Genomic DNA, 21518 nt, shown 5'->3' with positions numbered 1-21518 from the left:
TAAGGGTGGTGTCATCAGCATATCTGAGATTATTGATATTTCTCCTGACAGTCTTGATTCCAACTTGTGCTTCATCCAGCCCAGAATTTCACGTGATGTACTCTGCATATAAGTTAAATAAGCAGGGTGACTATATACAGTCTTGACGTACTCCTTTCCCAATTTGCAAACAGTCTGTTGTTCCATGTCCAATTCTAACTGTTGCTTCTTGACCTGCACACAGATTCATCAGGAGGCAGGTAGGTGGTCTAGTAGTTCCATTCCTTTAAGAATTTTCCACAGATTGTTGTGATCCACAAAGTCAAAGTCTTTGGCATCGTCAATAAAGCAGAAGTAGATGTTTTTCTGGAACTCTCTTGCTTTTTCTGTGATCCAACAGATTTTGGCAATTTGATCAATATGAAAAGTTAAAACTTAGTAGCTGAAGAAAAAAATATGTACTTAATTTTGCTTATGACTTGGGGTCATTAATCAGGAAGAAACTCCGTTTGGCAGTCTCTCAGTGGGGTCTTTCAGAGCTGCAATTAGCTGCCACCTGGAGCTGAAGTCATTTAAGACTTGACTGAACTCTGGTTCTGTAAGGAAATTCCCAGAACTGTTGTAAGGATAAAGGAACATTATATCTTCAACTGAATTCAGAAAGAATTTACATATTCAGAAAGAAACGGGGCAGAAGGGGGACAGAGAAGGAAGGACACACACACAGATTAAAGCAAAACATTGATACTAACATTTAGAAACCTAGGTAAAGGTCATAAAGGAATTTTTATAGTGTTTTCCCAACATTTTTATGTCTCAACATACATCAAAATTGAAAGAATTAAAAGATGAAAACAAGTCAAAGAGAATTCATTGCCAGGTCACTTTCACAAAAATACTCATAACATCAAAAATAAAATACCTAGGAGAAATCCCAGTAGAAGATGGGCAAATTCTCTGAAATTCAGGAACTGAACGGAGGGATGTATTATGCCAATGGTTTGGAAAACTCAACATTGTCAATGTTAATCATCCTAAAATTTCTATGTCTACTCTCAAATTTTTAAATCTAATCCCAATGATACCCTTAAGCTTTTCTTTTGGTGAAAATGACAAGCTGACTTCTAAATTCATACAAAATACAAGCAACGAAGAATGAACAGCACAGCAGGTAAGAAAAGCAATGATATTAGAGGAGTTAATATAAAGTAACACTTGTAAATTATTCAGAATAACTACAAAGTTTGAAATTCAGGGAGATAGTGAAGGACAGGAAAGCCTGGTGTGCTGTAGTCCATGGGGTCACAAAGAGTCAGACATGACATAGCGACTGAACAACAACTACGAAGTTATGATAATTAAGAAAATGCAGTATTTGTGCAAGGATAGACAAATGACAACATGGAACAGAATAGAGAGTCTCAAATAAGACAGACATAATTGCCCTTTTGCTTATGACGAAGGCAGCACTGCAGTGGGGAGGAGTCTTTTCAGAAAAGGATTCTGAGTCAATTGGATGTCCATATGAAACCTGACCCTTATCTTACACAGATATCAATCCCAGAAGTAATGCACAATAATATGCAAGAGAAATATAATAAAATTTCCATAAGATACTCTTAGAGAATATTTTTACAATCTTCGAGTAGGCAAAATTCTTTTTAAAAAAATATAAGGAGCATTAAATGTACAGAAAAATGTTGGTAAGCTATATTTACATAAGATTAACAGATGAGTTCATCAAAGGACACCATTTGATTATGAAAATGAAAATAAAAGACCTAGGGTTAAACATGGAAAATAAGTAACACATATTTGCATCCAAAGACATTGTCATGGTTAAGTTGTAGTATCATATTTGTAATAGTCAAGAACTGGAAATAACTCAGATCTATACTGTCAGTAGAATGGATCAGTACATGGCCATGTGATCATTCAAAGCATATTCTACAGTAATAAAAAAAAAATAAAGTGCTACAATATACAACATCATGTGTGAATCCCAAGCATAATTTTGAGTCTATGAAATTAGATACAAAAGATGAAACATACGGCATCATTTTATATAAAGTTCAAACACTGATAAAACTCTCTATGTCAGTAGAAGTTCGGTAAGCGCTATTTTCCCTGTCGAGGAGGGAAGACACAGACACTGGGGACGACAGTGACTGTGGTGCTGGGACACTCTCCTTGCTGCTCTGGGCTGGGCTTCATACTGAGGTCTACACTTACTGCTCCTACATTGTTTTCTATGATTACATGTGAGCAACAGTGTTGCTTAAAAATATATTATTCCCCTTCACACTTCTTGCTGTGACCTGAAAAATGAAGGAACAATGAGAAGATCCATATTTCACCATGAAATAAATCTCTGACTTTGAAGCCTGTTCAACCTCACTCTACTTTTGGAGACATTTCACTCCAGCAGCATCCTGAGTACCAATAGCCCTTCCCTCTCTCTTACCTGAGCAGATCACAGAGGCTGTGTTGCCATGGGAACAGTCAGGCCCACCCAGGGCAGTCACAGGATAACTCCACAGGAAGGACTCTGCCCCTGAACAGTGAAATTGGGCTGTTAGGATCTGATCACCTCCTTCCACCAAGTGTGGTCCTCCGGGGGTGGAGATGGCAACTCCACAGCTGAGCTGACGACAGACAACCTTGGCATTGGCCAGACTCCAGTGGGAGGCACAGAGCACTCTCCATCATCCAGAAATGTTCATCTCCACCTGCCCCTCACACTGAGAGGAGCCGTTTGTCATGAGTCGGACTTCTGAGTATGCTGGTAGAAGACAGAGTTTCAGCAAAATTACATGACTTTCTCACCTGAACAGGGTGTTCACAGAGGTGAAAGGCCTGACCTGCATCTCACCTGAACAGACAACCTGAGCAGCTCCACTGTGGTGACAAGTGCCCCCTGGACAGGGCACTCTGGGGCAGACCCAGAGCTCAGGCTCCTCCCCCTCACACTTGAACTTTTCAGCCCAGACCTGGCCATCTGACTCTCTGAAGAGCTCATGTCCCTGGACAGACACAGCCTTGCCACAACCCAGCTCTGCACAGATGACCTGGGCAGTGGGGAGGGTGAAGCTCCCATCAGACACTGGGATCCAGGCTTCTCCAGAATACACTTCTACTCGCCCTGAGCAGGGTCCATCCCCTCCAGCCAGACGCACAAATCCTAAGAGGAAACAACAACAAAACAAGTTAGTGTTCATGGAACTGACTTGGCAACTGGAAACCACACATCACAGGCAGTGGAGTGAAAGTTTTTCATTTTAGGAGTGGAGCATGTAGAGAGTCTTTGACAGTTAGTGTCATAATTGAATTTTCATGACAGATTTCTGAAGAGAAATCCGGGAGGATTACCAGGTCAGTTTGGAATGGTTGAATCCCAAGAACATACACTTTGAGACTGGTTAGAAATGTGAATTCCTTGGTCTAGGAGCCTGGAAAGTACAGAGCCCAATTCAGATCATTGGAATGGCTGAATACTGGGAACACGTGTTTTAGCATTGGTTGGAGAAGTGAATTTCTCGCTTAGCAGCCTAGGACCTACATACAGATGCAAGGATAATGTGTAATATTCAGGCACTCAAACTTGAACATAGAGATATGCAGACCAGAAGCCACCCAGAGGGATGTGGGCTATGAGATGAGAGACCTAGCATCCAGACAAGCTTAGAAAGCTTTCATGGGACTTGTGGGGCTAATATTCTGACCAGTTTTCTTTCCCAGAAGCTAGTCCTCAAGTGACTTAGATTAAGGAAAGTCCTAAGGCTGGATCGATGAGGGCATGCCAACCTGTAGATGAGTGACAGCTCCAGAGAAGAAATATGGACACTACCACTAATTCACATTTATGTCATCACATCTTGTCTTTCTAATACTTTTTGATGCCAAAAAATTCCATGAATTCCTTCAGTGACCTCAGTGGGAATGAAATGAGTTAAGAAAACTCAGAGAGGCATAGAGAGAGTTCCAGCCATCTCTCTTGAAACCTAGGATTTGCCAAAGAATCTGGGGGAGAGTGTGCTTTCAGTGGGAGTTTACCGGATAGCTGAGTTTCCACATTGTCTCCTATTAAAGGTTTTTCTTCTCAAACAGGACTCACAAAAAATGCTAAGGGCTGATAATAATGGATTTTAATACTATCATTGTACTAATTCTAACCACAGAAAAATATGCATTCTTCTCAAGCACACATGGAATAGTCTACAGGCTAGGTTACAAATAAGCCTTAACAAATTCAAAAATATTAACATAATTCCAAGTATCTTACATGACCATAATGGAATGGAACTAAAATTCAATAATGATCAGAAAACAGGAATTCATGAATATATAAAAATTAAACCACACACTCATATTTTAAGAATGTTTTCCTATTTCTATAAAGAATGATATTTAGATAGGAATTGTATTAAATCTATAGATCACTTTGAGAAGTACAGGCATTTTAACAATGCTAATTCTTTCAGGCCAGAAACACGGAATGACTTTCCATTGATCATATTGTCTTTAATTTCTTTCACGGATGTTTTACAGTTCTAAAAGAAGATGGCATGTTGCCAAAAAGAAGGAAGAAGAAGAAGGAGGAGGAAATGAGCAAACAAGCCATAATTTGGAGAGTTCCAAGTTGAAAAAGCCTCAATATGGATAAATATGCAAATATTTGTGGGAAACACTCATTGAATAGGTTGTTAGCATATGTCATCACCCTCTGCTCCTCCCATCTACCACCTAAACTGCTATCCTTACTCATTTCTCCCACTTCAGACAAGCAAACACCATTTTAAAAGATACAGATGGATGGAAAAGAAAATCAGAAAGGGTAGCTACTGCTGAAGAAGTAGGGTGTAGGTGGGGTATATGGCATCAAGGAAGCTTTGAAACTAAAGGAGGAAAACCAAAATAAGAGTTCATCATTTGGTCATCAAAGGAACACATTTTGAACTGAATGAAGATAACCCAATGAAACAACTTTATTTAATTCATCAAGGACGCTTCCCTGATTTCTGGGTGTGTTCTGATTATTTACTTCTAAAGTTCTTCCTGGTAAAGGACTGCTTAGTGATGCCCAACATCCAACCAAAAAATTACTACAATTTCCAAAAGAGAGAAATGTAACACAGTTTTTAAAAACAATCATTTAAAGTAGCTTCAAAAATTACAGAAATGATTGAATTGACTGAAGAGCTCCTTAAACCCCTAATATCAATATGCTTAATGAAGCATAAAAATAAACAGGAGAAAAACTAGGAAAAATAAAGAAATGAGACTTCTGAAACTAAAAAATATAGTATTGGAATGAAAAATTATTTGGATTAATTACACAGGAGACTAGACATTGCAGAATAAAAGAATTGGGAAGTAAAACACAGCAGTAGAAACTATCTAGCTTGAACCAAAGAGAGTAAAAAGGCAGAAAAATATGAATGGAAACTCAATGGCATGTGGGATAATGTCAAAATATATAAAATATGTGTATTTGGAGATTCAGATTAAGGGATGTGCAGAAAAATATTAAGAAAAGATAAATGACATTTTCCCAAAGTTATTGAAAACTATGAACCCACTGATCCAAAAAGCTAAACAAACCCCAAACAAGATAATGAAACCATTCTCAGAAAACTTGACAATGTAATTACAGAAATCCATTGGTAAACAAACACACAAAAATATGTTAAGAGCAGCCAGGGAAGTTTGACACATTATATCCAGGGAACAAAAGTATTATTTACTGATTTTTTGTTGGAGGCAATGAAAGTCAGATGACAAGGTAAGAACATATTTAAAGTATTGGGATTGGGCATTTGTTACCCTAAAATTGAATCACACAAGAAAATACTTTTCAAAACTGAATGAAAATTAAAATGACTTCGGGTAAATGAGAGATGATAGAATTGGAGGCCACCAGACACACACTACACAAAACTGCCTCAGGAAGTTCTTCAAGCTAAAGGGAGATGACAGCAGATGAAAACATGGATCCTCTCAAAGCTATAGAGACTGTGCTAAATGTTGATTCTCTATTAGAAGATTTAAGGCAAAAATATTAGCAGCAAACTATAAGATTCATAATAAATTTATAAATAGAATGTATGACAATGATAGCACCAAAGACAAGAACAGGGACATGGAAGAAAAGTATAGTGACTGACATTGCATGTTGTGACATAATATCATTTCAAGGTAAAATGTAATTGAAGGTTAATAATTCAACATTGGGCTTTCCCGGTGGGTCAGTGGTGAAGACTCCCCCTGACAATGCAGGAGACGTGGGTTCAATCCGTGGTCTGGGAAAATCCCACATACCACAGAGCCACTAAGCCCGTGCACCACAACTAGCGAGCCTGTGCTCCAGAGCCCAGGGGCCACGCCTACTGAAGCTTGTGCCCCATAGAGCCTGTGCTCCACAGCAAGAGAGGCCACTGCAATGAGAGCCTCATGCTGCAGCTAGAGAGGAGCCTCTGATCTCCACAACTAGGGAAAAGCCCATGCAGCAATGAAGACTCAGCCAGCAAAAAATAAAAATTACTTTAAAAATTAAAAAAATTAAACATTATAATCACCTAAAAATCTGACACGATTAGTAAACCAATACAGTATTTAAATTAAAATGATAAAATATATTCGAAGATTAAAATAAGAACAGAGATATAACATATAGCAGCAGCAGCTGCTGCTGCTGCTGCTGCTGCTAAGTCACTTCAGTCGTGTCCGACTCTGTGCGACCCCGTAGACGCAGCCCACCAGGCACCCCGGTCCCTGGAATTCTCAAGGAAAGAACACTGGAGTGGGTTGCCGTTTCCTTCTCCAATGCATAAAAGTGAAAAGTGAAAGTGAATTTGCTCAGTCGTGTCCGACTCTTAGCGACCCCATGGACTGCAGCCTACCAGGCTCCTCCGTCCATGGGATTTTCCAGGCAAGAGTACTGGAGTGGGGTGCCATTGCCTTCTCCAACAAATAGCAGGCAAGTACACTTAAACCCAATTACATCAATAATTACATTAAATGTAAATAATTTAAGTACTCCAAATAAAAAATGAGATAATCAGACCAGATAAAATAAGACAAAACAATACACTGTTTAAAAATTATATGTGTTTAAATATAAACACAGAAACATATTAAAAAGGTAAAAATTACATACTATGCAAACACAAATCAGAGAAAACTGTATATAATATCTAAATTAATATCATACAAAGTTAGACTATAAGACAAAGAATTCATTCAGAGAAAAAGAAACATTTTATGATAATAAAATACAAAAAACATTATATAGTATTGAAACTGGTGGGTTAAAAATAAAGTGATGCTTAGAAGAAGATTTAGAACCTTGATGCTTCCTTGATGATTACTTTAGAATAAAAATAGAAACCGAAGGAAATGATCCAAGACTCCACCTCAAGAATCTACAAAAGCAACCACAATCATGACTGAAAAAGAGGAATGAAAACTGAGCATAGAAATCAATTAAGAAAGCAAATACACCATCAAGAAAATCAGTACAGTCCATTAGTGATTCTCTTAAAAAGAACATTAACACTGATAATCTTTTAGCAAACCAATTAAGAAAAAAAAAGGAACACATTAACAGCACCAGTAACAAAAGGAGGAATATCATTGTAGATCTTCCCAACATGTAAAGATATGAGATATGAACCAGTGTTACTAATTTGAAAATTTTTTGTAAAATGGGCCAAGTCCTTAAAAACACATTACTTGTGAAACACAACTCACCAAAATCTGATACAAAAAAAGAGAGAAATATATGAGTAAACTTATTTGTTAAATAAACAGAATCCATATTATAAAAATTTTCCACTAAGAAAACTGCCAGCTACAAATGCTAGCACTTCCACAGAGCTCAGAAATGACTCCCACAGCAAGATAAAGGAAGAGAGGGAGGGAAGGAATGGGGGCAGGGAGGAAGTGTAACACAGAGGCTGTGGTCAATGTATGAATTGACCTGCATCTTTCCCACCCTCCCCTCCTGCAGGCCTTGCATCTTCATCCCCTCACCATTTTGCACTTCAGTACTGTAGTCCCTGGTGGCTCAGAAGATAATCAAGACTCTGCCTGCAATGCAAGAGACCCAGGTTTGATCCCAGGGTGAGGAAGATCCCCTAGAGAAAGAAATGGCAACCCAGTGCAGTATTCATGCCTGGAGAATCCTGTGGTCCATGGGATCACAAGAGTAGGACAGGACTGAAGCAACCTGGAACCCTTGCACCACAGTCCTTCTCAATTTGTGTGTTCCCTCCCAGATCTTCCACCTGAACTCCATGAAATCTCCTTGTTATTTCAAACAAGCTTCACTACATTCTCCTCCGGTCATTGTTTCCAGTCTAGATTTCTCCTAAACATGGTACTTCACTTCCAACAATCCACTGCTGAGGCTGAAATTTCTCTTCCATACCTGACTCCTAAGGTTGAGCAGAAGAAACTCCAAGAGTTCTGATTCAGATAATGAAAACACATGCTATTCTAATCTTATTTCTGCTACATCACCACCACTTTGACTTATCTTCACATCTTTAAAATCTGTCTGAAAATGCATAAAAATCAGACCAGGAGGAGGAAACTTGTGACAAAAAGAGAAATAGAAGGAACCTGGAATCGTTGATAAAAATGTGAGAGTCTAAGTTAGAGCAATGGTAGTCAGGGTGTACAAACCACAATCAGGGTTTAAATATTAGTTCAGTTCAGTTCAGTTCAGTCACTCAGTCATGTCCAACTCTTTGCGACCCCATGAATCACAGCATGCCAGGCCTCCTTGTCCATCATCAACTCCCAGAGTTCACTCAAACTCATGGCATCCAGCCATCTAATCCTCTGTCATCCCCTTCTCCTCCTGCCCCCAATCCCTCCCAGCATCAGAGTCTTTTCCAATGAGTCAACTCTTCGCATGAGGTGGCCAAAGTACTGGAGTTTCAACTTCAGCATCAGTCCTTCCAATGAACACCCAGGGCCGATCTCCTTCAGAATGGACTGGTTGGATCTCCTTGCAGTCCAAGGGACTCTCAAGAGTCTTCTCCAACACCACACTTCAAAAGCATCAATTCTTCGGTGCTCAGCTTTCTTCACAGTCCAACTCTCACATCCATAGATGACCACTGGAAAACCATAGCCTTGACTAGACGGACCTTTATTAAATATCAGAGCACTTCCACTTCTCTACTTCTAAGTATATCTTAACTGGAATTAATAACAAGACATCAGTTTTCTTAGGATAACATTGGGAGTTCTAATTTCACACAAAGTTCAACATCACACACTCCATTTTCACTCAGATGCTGATTTATCAAAATATGGTAGAGACACCTGTAGTATTTCCACAAATTTATCTTCAGGTGGAACCATGATTATGACATTGTGACAATGAGGAAGGTTATTTGAGGTGCCAAAAATAGGTTTGTCTAAAACAAAAGTTTCTAACTAAAATTCAAATTCACCTTGAAAATAATTATTTTTAATAAGAATGATAAAGAGAATGGAAGAAAACATTTTGAAGAAATGAATAGATTTATGACATATGTGCTGTAGTGGTTTCACAAATGCAGACTTTTCCAGCAGTCTTGTATATCAGACGTACCTCAATAAAGTACTTTTTCAAAATGAAAAGAATTGTTTCCTTAAGGGCATCAACTAGAATCATCAAAGATCTGCTGAAGGTGAGATTAAAAAGATCACTTTTTCAATGATCTTCCTGTACATAAACACCCAAGAGCTGATTGGCTGTGGCTGTTAAGGACCTACTGCAGATGTCTTCAGGGCTCCCCTGTCCCACCATCCCATTAGATGGGGTGATACTATCCTAAGACCAGCCTTCTACCTTAGGGAATTCACTGTGATAACTGACAATATCTTCCTCCAGTCCAGCTGTTCTGATGTGATTAATAACCTGGACATGCAATCTGCAATTGTGATAACAACTAGAAGCATCTCTGTCAAATACTGTGAGCACCCACTCACACCCTAGTTCCTGCATCCACCTTGGCATAGGTCAAAGACACTTAGACAGCACTGAGTACTTCTTAGGAGTCACATCAGGTCCCCTTAGCTTCAGTTCAGTTGAGTTCAGTTCCTCAGTCATGTCTGACTCTTTGCAACACCATGGACTGGAGCATGCCAGGCCTCCCTGTCCATTACCAACTCCTGGGGTTTACTCTAACTCATATTCATTCAGTCGGTGATGCCATCCAACCACCTCATCCTCTGCCATCCCATTCTCCTCCCACCTTCAATTTTTCCCAGCATCAGAGTCTTTTCCAATGAGTAGGTTCTTGGCATGAGGTGGCCGAAGTGCTGGAGTTTCAGCTTCAGCATCAGTCCTTCCAATGAACACCCAGGACTAATTTCCTTTAGGAGGGATTGGTTGGATCTCCTTGCAGTCCAATGGACTCTCAAGAGACTGCTCCAACACCACAGTTCAAAAGCATCAATTCTTCAGTGCTCAGCTTTCTTTATAGTCCAACTCTCACATCCATACAGGACTACTGGAAAAACCATAGCTTTGACTAGACTGGTCTTTGTTGGCAAAGAAATGTCTCTGCTTTTTAATATGCTGTCTAGGTTGGTCATAGCTTTTCTTCCAAGGAGCAAGCGTCTTTTAATTTCATGGCTGCAGTCACCATCTGCAGTAATTTTGGAGCCAAAAATTAAAAAAAAAAAGTCTGTCACTATTTCCACTGTTTCCCCATTTATTTGCCAGGAAGTGATGGGACCAGATGCTATGATCTTAGTTTCTGAGTGTTGAGTTTTAAGCCAAATTTTTCACTCTCCTCTTTCACTATCATCAAGAGGCTCTTTAGTTCTTTGCTTTCAGCCATAAGTGTGATGTAATCTTCATCTAAGGTTATTGATATTTCTCCCGACAATCTTGATTCCAGCTTGTGCTTCATCCAGTCCAACATTTCTCATTATGTACTCTGCATAGAAGTTAAATAAGCAGGGTGACAATATACAGCCTTGACACACTCCTTCCCCGATTTGGAACCAGTCTTTTGTTCCATGTTCAGTTCTAACTGTTGCTTCTTGACCTACATACAGATTTCTCAGGATGCAGGTCAGATGGTCTGGTATTCCCATCTCTTGAAGAATTTTCCAGTTTGTCATGATCCACACAGTTAAAGGCTTTGGCATAGTCAATAAAGTAGAAGTAGGTGTTTTTTCTGGAACTCTTGCATTTTCAGTGATCGAACGGATGTTGGCAATTTGACCTCTGGTTCCTCTGTTCTTTCTAAATCCAGCTTGAACATTTGGAAGTTCACAGTTCATGGACCACAGCCTTGTCTAACTCAAGGAAACTATGAGCCATGCCATGTAGGGCCACCCAAGACAGACGGGTCTTAGTGGAGAGTTCTGACAAGACATGGTCCATGGAGAAGGAAACGCAAACCGCTTCAGTCCTCTTGCCTTGAGAACCCCAGGAACTCCTAGCTTCACTGCCTCTTATACGTGATGTGCTTCAGCTGCTGTGTTGTAAACCTCAAGACTGCATTTTCCTGCTCCCTCAACATCCCTGCAAATGTGGTGTGAGCTCCCCATTCGATTCATCAGGTACACCAGTGTGATGAGATTTTCCCTGCCATGAGTCCCACTTCTGGCCTCCTCTGACTATGACCTAGGGAAAATTAAATGCACCACTGAATTTCTCTCACTCATTTTCCTGTGTAACTGCACCATGACTTCGGGTATGGTCACTTGTCCATGGGTCTTCACATGCCCTTTTGGGGTCACCATTGCTTGGTTGAGCCTGTTCTATTGGCACATCACCCACATACCCACCTGATGGAGTGTGGTGACTCTGACTTTTAGGACCAATGAGGATAATAAACCTTGTTGCCGACAACTCTCCTATGACAAACCCCCCATCAATGTAGCCACATCCTACTGACCATTATGTCAAAGAAAACAGAACAATTACCATGCTGAGACTGTGTCACAGAGGTCGAATCCAGAAGCTGAATCTGTATGAAAGTTTTGACCTCACCTCTCTGCCTTCTGTGACACATCACAAAGACCCTTCTCCCAAGCATGTTCCAAAGGCTGTATCCATAATCTTGAGTCATTCTGGTGATAAGACAGAGGCTTTTCCTGCTAGAGACCCCCACACAGACCAGACAGAACTTACCTGAGCAGACTACTCTAGCATCCCAGTCGTGGGAAGAGCTATCATTACGATAGTCTTTAATATTAGAATGCCTACAGTCACTGACAGTTGACTCCACCCCTTCACATGAAGTATATGAAAGTCAAATGGGGCCAAGTCCTGGCCCAAAATAAGCCGCTCCAGGAAAACCAACGGCAGCTCCACACCCCAGCTGTCTGCACACTACAGATGCATCCTCCAAGCTCCAGTCCATATCCTCCACTGTGCCCCATTCTCCCTGGTGCTTCACTTCCACTCTCCCCTCACAGCGGTGGGCTCCATCCTTCAGCCTCAGCTCCAGAGCTGCAAAAAAGACACATGACAGGAAAGATTTTAGGAGACTTAGAGTGGTATAATATTTAAAACATTAGCTCTCTGAGGAGCAAAACAGTGCATGGGATATAGTGTTTCCTGACCTCTGTGGTATAAACATTCCCAGAGTGGCCAACTCTAAGCCCCCAGTGTGCCATCACTGAACACGGAGCAGGAAGGGAGGCACCAGGTATTTCTCAGGAGCCTGTAGAACCAGCTCCAGGGATACCACCGAGGACAGGCCTTCATAGACTCTGGATGCTGCCCTCCCTGGAGATGTACCCAAAGCTACTAGAGCCCAGCTTCCCCGTCTCAGTTGCAGCTCATGGCCTGGGATCCAGGGAGGAATCCTCCCTGTCCTTCCCTGTCCATAGGGAGCATCTCATCCAGCTCAGGAACAGAGGGCTGGGGTAACAGGCTCTACAGTGTCCTGATTTTTTCTGTTGCCTGGTATCCACATCCTTGTGTAATCCCACACTCGAATGTACTTAGTAACATACATGTAACAAATGGAATTTGGCAAAAGTGATGAGATGTCACTTATGAGATTAGATTTCAGTTCAACAATACACTAAAGTCTGAATGCTACTAACAACCAGGTAAGTACATGAGCAATATCCTCCCCTCGTTGAACCTTCAGATGATTGCATCCTGTGAGACATCATGACTCCGAGGATCCAGGTAAGCCGTGCCAATTCTTGACCCACAGAAAGTGTGATACCTGGTGTTTGCTGACTTAAGCTGCCGAGTTCAGCAGTAATTGGTTGCACAACAACACATAGCTGATGCAGGGCTTCCCTCCAGAGTCAGAAGACAGCAGGTGAACAAGCTGGAGGTGTATACCTGAGCCTTCACTGCTTCACCCAGGTGAGACTTCTTCCTGTGTGACCAGGTCTTCTGCCTGGTCCCACCTGGAACTGGGACCCAAACCACCTCTCTCCATCACATCAGGTCTCACCCAATGTCCCAGGCTCCTGCCTGCCTGTCAGGAACTGAGAAGTGAGTTCCCTGAGACCTTGATCAGCTCCACTAGCTTTAAATTCAGGTCAGGAAATGAGAATCTTTCTTACAATCTAACAAGACGTTGTCCTTGGGGCACCCTTAACAACGCTCAGATCTCTGCCCCACCCCATGTGCTCTCACTCTGGAAACCAAAGCGGTGCATCACAGAGGGAACATCTGGGGAAATGCTGAACTGGAGAAGATCCTGGTGTATAGTCAGATCGGGCAGGCAGCCACCCAAAAGCCAGAGTGGCTGGTTAAAAAACAGAAATTACTTATCTTATCCCAGTTGTGGAGGCTGGTAAGTCCAAGACCAACGTGCTGGCAAGGCCGTGTTCATTCTGAGCCCTCTGCTCTTGGCTTGTAGCCATGGCTCCCTCACTGTGTGCTCCCCTGGCCTTTCCTCGAGACAGATGGACAGGGAGAGAGGGAGGGAGATCTGTCTTATCCTCTTTTTATAAAGTCACCTATTGAATTAGGGCCACATCCTTATGACCTTATTTAACCTTGGTGTTAGTGGTTTAGTCGCTAAATTGTGTCCAACTCTTGAGACGTCATAGACTGTAGTCTGCCAGGATCCTCCGTCCTTGGGATTTTCCAAGCAAGAATACTAGAGTAGGTTGCCATTTCCTTCTCCAGGGGATCTTCCTGAGCTAGGGATCAAACTTGCCTCTCCTGCATTGGCAAGAGGATTCTTTACCACTGAACCACCAGGGAAGCCTATTTAACCTCAATTACTTCCTAAAGACCCTGTCTCCAGTGCAGTCACACTAGGGGCTAGGATTCAACATATTAATTATGGAGGGACACAGTTTAGTCCACAGACCCAGGGAGGTCCATTCTAGGAAGGAAATATAGATACTTGAGGGGAGGTAAAGGAAACAGTAGAAGTAGGGAGACACCCTATTACTCAGATTTTTTAGAATTCTGACACTGATGTAAGAGTAATTGAATAGGATCCTGAAAGCACACAGAAGCTATTTTTATTAATACTAAATGATTAAAATTTTATCAATGATAAAATTATCTATGGAGAGACAGGTCTTTTTTAAGTACTATAAATACAGAAAATAATAAGACAATGTTTTTGCCTACAAGGAGCTTTTATCTAGCTTATGACACAAACACATAGGTGATTTCATTACTGTGAAGAGTTCTAGGAGAGTTTCTCAGTAATGGTGGGCTTGCTTATTGAGGCTATCTCTTCTGCTGAAAAAGTAGAATTAATTTACTAAAAATAATCTAAAAGCATTACAGACCTGTAAAAATAGGAGGGGAAAATCAGCCCAAATCTGAAGGGAGCTTGTAAATTCATTGAGTTTCAAACAGATAGAAAACATTAAAAAAAATAATAAAACTAACCAGAAATTCTGGAGCTGAATAATACAATGAGTGAACTGAAGAATTCAATACAGAGCATCAAAAATAGACATGACTATCAGATAGAGAAGGAGAAATATCATATGATATCCCTTATATACGAATCCAAAAAGAAAATTTTTAATGGACTTATTTACAAAACAGAAAGAAACTCACAGATTAGAGAACTTAATTTATGGTTGCCAAGGGAAAAGAATGAAGGGAAGGGATAGTCAAGGAATTTGGGACCGACTCTACTCACTCCCATATTTAAAATGGATTATCAACAAGGGCTTACTGAACAGCACAGGGAACTCTACTGAATGTTATATGGCAGCCTGGATGGGAGGGGAGTGTGTGGGAGCATGGATACACACATATATATGTATGGCTGAGTTTCTTTGCTGTTCACCTGAAGCTATCACAATATTGTTAACTGGCTATACTCCAATAAGAAACAAAAAGCTTTAAAAAATGCAGACTTGACCACGCAGAAGACTCAATAAAATAAAACAAAGATCAATTGAAATTATCCAATCAGAGAAGCAAAAACAATGCAAAGGAATAAAGAAAACCTACAGGAATTAGGGATGCCATTAGGAGAAACTAGGTATCCAAGAAGCCTGCTCAGTCGTGTCTGACTCTTTGCAACCCCATGGACTGTAGCTGGCCAGGCTCTTCTGTCCATGGGATTCTCCAGGCAAGAATACTGGAGTGGGTTGCCATGCCCTTCTCCATGTGATCTTCCTGACCCAGGAATCGAACCTATGCCTCTTACATCTCCTGAATTGGTAGGTGGCTTCTTTACCACTAACACCACCTAGAAAAGCCAATGCTCAGGTTCTAATTTTACTTGTGCTACTTACTCAAATCTTATCTGTCTTATTTAGACAAGTGATTTAAGTTTGCTTTGCCTCAGCTTCCTGATCTGTTTTTTGAGATAAATGTATCCTGCCTTGTAGGAATGTTGTGCACTCAAATTCATATAGGTAACAGCTAGTGGTGGTGATGGAATTTCAACTGAGCTATTTCAAATCCTAAAAGATGATGCTGTGAAAGTGCTGCACTCAATATGCCAGCAAATTTGGAAAACCCAGCAGTGGCCACAGGACTGGAAAAGGTCAGTTTTCATTCCAATCCCAAAGAATGGCAATGCCAAAGAGTATTCAAATTACCACACAGTTGCACTCATCTCACACACTAGAAAAGTCATGCTCAAAATTCTCCAAGCCAGGCTTCAACAGTACATGAAACGTAAACTTCCAGAACTTCAAGCTGGTTATAGAAAAGGCAGAGGAACCAGAGATCAAATTGCCAAAATTCACTGGATCATCGAAAAAGCAAGAGAGTTCCAGAAAAACATGTTTCTGTTTCATTGACTACACCAAAGCTTTTGACTGTATGGATCACAACAAACTTTGAGAAATTCTTAAACAGATGGGAACACCAGACCACCTTACCTGCCTCCTGAGAAATCTGTATGCAGGTCAGGAACCAACAGTTAGAACTGGACATGGAACAACAGACTGTTCCAAATTGGGAAAGAAGTACATCAAGGCTGTTTATTGTCATCCTGCTTATGTAACTTATATGCAGAGTACATCATGCGAAATGCCAGGCTAAGTGGAGCACAAGCTGGAATCAAGATTGCCGGGAGAAGTATGAACAACCTCAAATATGCAGATGACACCACCCTTATGGCAGAAAATGAAGAGGAACTAAAGAGCCTCTTGAGGAAAGTGGATGAGGAGAGTGGAAAAGTTGGCTTAAAGCTCAACATTCAAAAAACTAAGACATGGCATCTGGTCCCATCACTTCTTGGCAAATAGATGGGAAAACAAAGAGAACAGTAGCTGACTTTATGTTGAGGGGCTTGAAAATCACTGCAGAAGGTGACTGCAGTCATGAAATTAAAAGACACTTGCTCCTTGAAAGAAAAGCTATGACCAACCCAGACGCCATATTAAAAAGCAGAGACATTACTTTGCTGACAAAAGTCCATCTAGCCAAAGCTATGGTTTTCCCAGTAGTCATGTGTGGATGTGAGAATTGGACCATAAAGAAAGCTGAGCACTGAAGAATTGATGCATTTGGACTGTGGTATTGGAGAAGACTCCTGAGCGTCCCTTGGACTGCAAGGAGATCAAAGCAGTCAATCCTAAAGGAAATCAGTCCTGAATATTCATTGGAAGGATTGATGCTGAAACTCCACTACTTTGGCCACCTAATGGGAAGAACTGACTCATTTGAAAAGACTCTGATACTGGGAAAGTTTGAAGGCAGGAGAAGAAGGGAAAGGGAGGATGAGATGGTTGGATGGCATCACCAACTCGATGGACATGAGTTTGAGCAAGTTCCAGGAGTTGGTGATGGACAGGGAAGTCTGGCGTGCTGCAGTCCATGGGGTCACAAATAGGCAGACACAATTGAGCGACTGAACTGAACTGGCATAGTAGTCACAGTCATAGTATGCTGCTGCTGCTGCTAAGTCGCTTCAGTTGTGTCTGACTCTGTGCGACCCCATAGACGGCAGCCCACCAGGCTCCTCCCTCCATAGGATGTTCCAAGCAAGAATACTGGAGTGGGTTGCCATTGCCTTCTCCAATAGTCATAGTATAGAGAGCTCCAATATAAATCATGCCAAAATGACACACATCACAATTTAAAAAACACAAATGTCATGAGCAAGCAATGAAGGAGGAAATGAAGCATTAAATTAGTGAATGTACGCTAGTTTTTGCCTATGAAACTGGATAAGATTTTAAAGCTCGGTAAAAATCAAATGTTGGTGAGGGTAAGTGGAAACTAATATTCTCACACGATACCAGTGGAAATAAAACTCAGTGCAAATGTTTCAAAAAGCATTTACTCTCTATGCACCAAAAGCCTTAAGGATATTCACAGCACATGAAACAACAGTTCCACCCAGGGAATATCATTAGAGAAATAATCATGAATGGTCCTTACATTTAAATACAGAAAAGCTCAGAGAAACTTTTTCCATAATAGCAGAAATGTTGAAAACTACTAAATGCCTGATGAAACAAAATTTATATTTTAAGGCAGGATAAGAAATATGAGAGGCCAGAGGATGGGAGAGAGGACCCAGAGAGAGGCAGGCAGGTACGCGATAATCTCTGATCTGGTTACATGCAGCAGACAAGACACCCAGCCCTGTGGGGACCCGGAGTGCTTCACAGCCCAACACACTCAGTCCCTGCTCAACAGTCCCATTCCTCTCACACAGGCAGACTCCACACCCTCATACAGCCTCATACATCCACAGACACCCTCACATGCACCCTCACACACACACACACACACACGCGCGCGCGCGCGCGCGCACAGAGCCTACAAGAGCACAGACACAGGAAACATGGGGACCCAGGGACAGTGATCACACATCAGGCTTGTGGAGCTTGTGGGAACAGCCCAGAGTCCCAACTGAGGTCAGTCGCTGGATCTTCCACAGCCCGGGAGCCACCGGGAATCCTAGAAACGCCCTAAGAACAACGGTGACAGTGGAGGGGACTCAGGCTGATCCAGCTTGGTCCAAACCTCACTGCTCTCAAAATCTGCGGCAACGAACAGTGGGCCCCACACAGGAGAGGGACCAGTATTCACAGACACCGTGGTTCCTTTTTGGTCAAAAACACTGAGGCTCGGCTCCAGAACTCCAGACACGTTTCCTTTCACCAAGGCATCCACTACCCTGCTGTGGACCCAAGACAGAGAGCCAGCTCTTACCTTGACTACCCACCACGGTGCCGAGGAGGAGGACACAGAGCCCCCACAGGGAGAGGCGTCTGCCCAGAGCCATCCTGACACCCCATCCTCAAGGTCACAGTCCCAGCTGCAGGATCAGCCTGTGAGGAGGCGTCACGTTGCTGACCAGGGTCTATATAGACCACCCCTTACACCCTCCCTCCTGAGAGCCAATAGCGACACTTTTCACCATTTCAGGCGCTATCAGAGGCTGCATCAGCCACTTTCTGCAGCTCAGACACCAATGAGCTTCTGAATCTTCCACATCTCCTTATATAAGCAACACGGTCCTTTGACCTCCTGCTTCCGTGGTCCTGATAGCCGGGCTCCATGACTGAGGCTGGTGTAGAAAAGTTGCATGAAAAACCATGAGTAACAATTTCTCATCTGATCACCCTGACCAATACCATAGACTGTGAGATTTGTCAGGGTCCGAGGAGGGGATCTCTTAGCCCATGGAGAATTTCTCTGGTGGAATCAAGCATTGATCTTCCCTGGGACTGAGCTCAGGGACAAAGAAGAGAACTACAAGAAGGCTTGAAATACAAGAATATTTATCAGGCCAGCAGAAAGTGAGGACCAGGAGCACAGGAATTCATAGGTGACCACAGTGGGAGTGAGGTGGGACCCATCATGTTGAGGGGATGAGTTTGCTCGTCTTTTTCCCCCTTCTCAGAAGGATCTGGAGCCTCAGTGCTGGGGCACATGTATGCATTCTCAGTTGTGTCCGTCTCTTTGCAACCCCAAAGACTGTAGCCCTACCAGGCTCCTCTGTCCACAGGATTTCCCAGGCAAAAATACTGGAGTGGGTTGCCATTTTCTTCTCTGGGGGATCTTTCTGACTCAGGGATTGAACTCGCGTCTCCTGTGTCTCCTGCATTCTTTACTGCTGAGCCACCTGTGAAGCCCTATAAGGGATTTTCAGACACACTGAATCCCTTTCACTTTATTGCATTTCAGTTTATGTGAAATATCCCTTTCAGCTAGTCACCAAATAATGCTTCATGAGAGAAAGAGATTGCTGTTATAGGAAACAAAGAGAGAGTGGAAGTCATCATTCAACTTGAGCCTGCCAAATAGGATTTGGGCATCTCTAGAATAAACCATGTAGTTTAGAAAGACTTAGGTTTCCTGAACCTCACAGTTTCCCCCGTTGCATATTGACAGTTTGGTTTGATTAGATTCATTATATTATAAGCCATTACTAAAGAAGATGCAAAATATAATTTAAAGGAACTTCCCCAGACAAAAGGATAAACAGAAAGTATTCTGCTACACAATAGCTGCAGGCAAGGGGTCAAAGAAGAGGCCTGTGAAGCAGAAAAGAGAAGGGGTTCATGCTGCCTGAAACTATCAGTGACCCCACCTCCTTCACTCTACATTTAACAGGAAAAGCGGCGACAAGAATGGAAGCCCGGGTGGATGAGGGGACAGATCAAAGCAGAAGGGGCTGAGGTTCAGGGTGGCCATTGCTGCCTTGCTCTGTTTCCACTGATCAGAAGAAGCTCCCAGACGGCAACCAGAAAGTACTCCTGGGGTGAGTAGAGACTGAGGAGGACAGTAAGGGGATACGAGATGGTGACAGAACCCAAGGCCACTAAGATGCTACCCCCCATGCCTCATGCCCTCTCAGGCTAAAGATGCCCATGGTGCACCCCTGTGGTCCACACTAGCCCACACTGAGGCCCCCTCACCCGTCTGACTCTCATCATTTCAGCAGAGATGGGGGAAAGACACATCTGTGACACACACACTTCAGAGTCCCCACCAGAGCTCAGAGATGGATGGCTCCATGCACCCCACATGCATACACCTTAAGGTCTCAGTGAAGGCAACCCTGAGGGCAGCTGAGGGCCAGTCCACAGCCCTGTCACATCCCCGACCAGATGGAACCCTCGTCCTGGTCAGCAGACATAGCTTCTCTGTCCTGTCATGCCCGTCCTTCCTACTTGAGACTAAGGTAAATGAAAAGGGAGAAAAGTCAATTGGACACGTTCTTTTCTCTCTCTCTATTTAAATGTGCTAATGTTTTATTTTACAACAGTCACTTACTTGTTCTGTGTTCCTCTCACTTCCAAGCCCCCATCTGCACATGAACTCCACCTCCTTCTGTATGCTTAACACAGTAGTGATAATCACTGATTATAAATGTCAGAACCAGAATATAAACTCAGGCGCTGGAGTAGGACCAGGATCTGCTCAATCACTTAAGAGTCGATGCTCTACTCCCCCTGGGACCCAGAGTCATCATTCCTTACCCAGTTATGGACTCCACAGCATCACCAGAATCCATGAGGCAGACACTTAGAGCACAGGACATGCTTCCTGGGGTCCACTCATCCCTCCCACAGGATGACACAGGGATGCGTTTAGTGAACCAGGTACATACGGTCCTACCTTGGAATTGAGATCTCACAGATAAGACACTGTTAGGGGCTCCAGACTCTATTATAGGGAGGGGTGGGCTGGAAAGGAGGGGCTAACTCAAGGCTAGTATAGGGTCCCCAGCACCCACTACCCCAGAGCTGGGAGTGCAGAGTCAACATGAACCAACTCACCCTCTGATGAAGGTATGTCTTCTCTGACACATAAGAAAATCTGTGTCCAATCACATCCAAGATTTGAAGGAGGAAAGCTTTAGGGAGGACACCAACCAACTTTGTCCACAATAAACTTGAGAGAGTGCAGTGCAGGGGTCAGGAGAACAGACTTAGGAGCCAGTCTGCCCTGTCGTGACCCAGAGCTCAGCCACGCACCACATGTGTGACCTTGTACAGGGTCCTGACACTCTCTGTGTACTGGCTTAGTCTGTAACAGGAGAGTTATGTCTGTGCCTAGATGACAGAGTTTTGGTTAGAATTAAATGAGTTGGCATTAGTAAGAGATATAACCTTTAGTTATTAGTGGTACATAGTAGTGATAGAGAAGCAATATTAGG

At 42.5% G+C, this 21518-nt stretch overlaps 1 pseudogene; it reads right to left on the bottom strand.

Annotated features, from left to right (window-relative positions):
- The window catches only part of LOC128048489 (antigen WC1.1-like), a 54598-nt pseudogene extending 35963 nt beyond the window's left edge, over window positions 1–18635 (bottom strand).
- Window positions 18636–21518: the final 2883 nt, after the last annotated feature.

Source organism: Budorcas taxicolor, chromosome 5 (assembly GCF_023091745.1).
Source record: "Budorcas taxicolor isolate Tak-1 chromosome 5, Takin1.1, whole genome shotgun sequence".
Classification (NCBI taxonomy): Eukaryota; Metazoa; Chordata; class Mammalia; order Artiodactyla; family Bovidae; genus Budorcas; species Budorcas taxicolor.
This window is presented reverse-complemented; position numbering and strand designations above follow the sequence as displayed.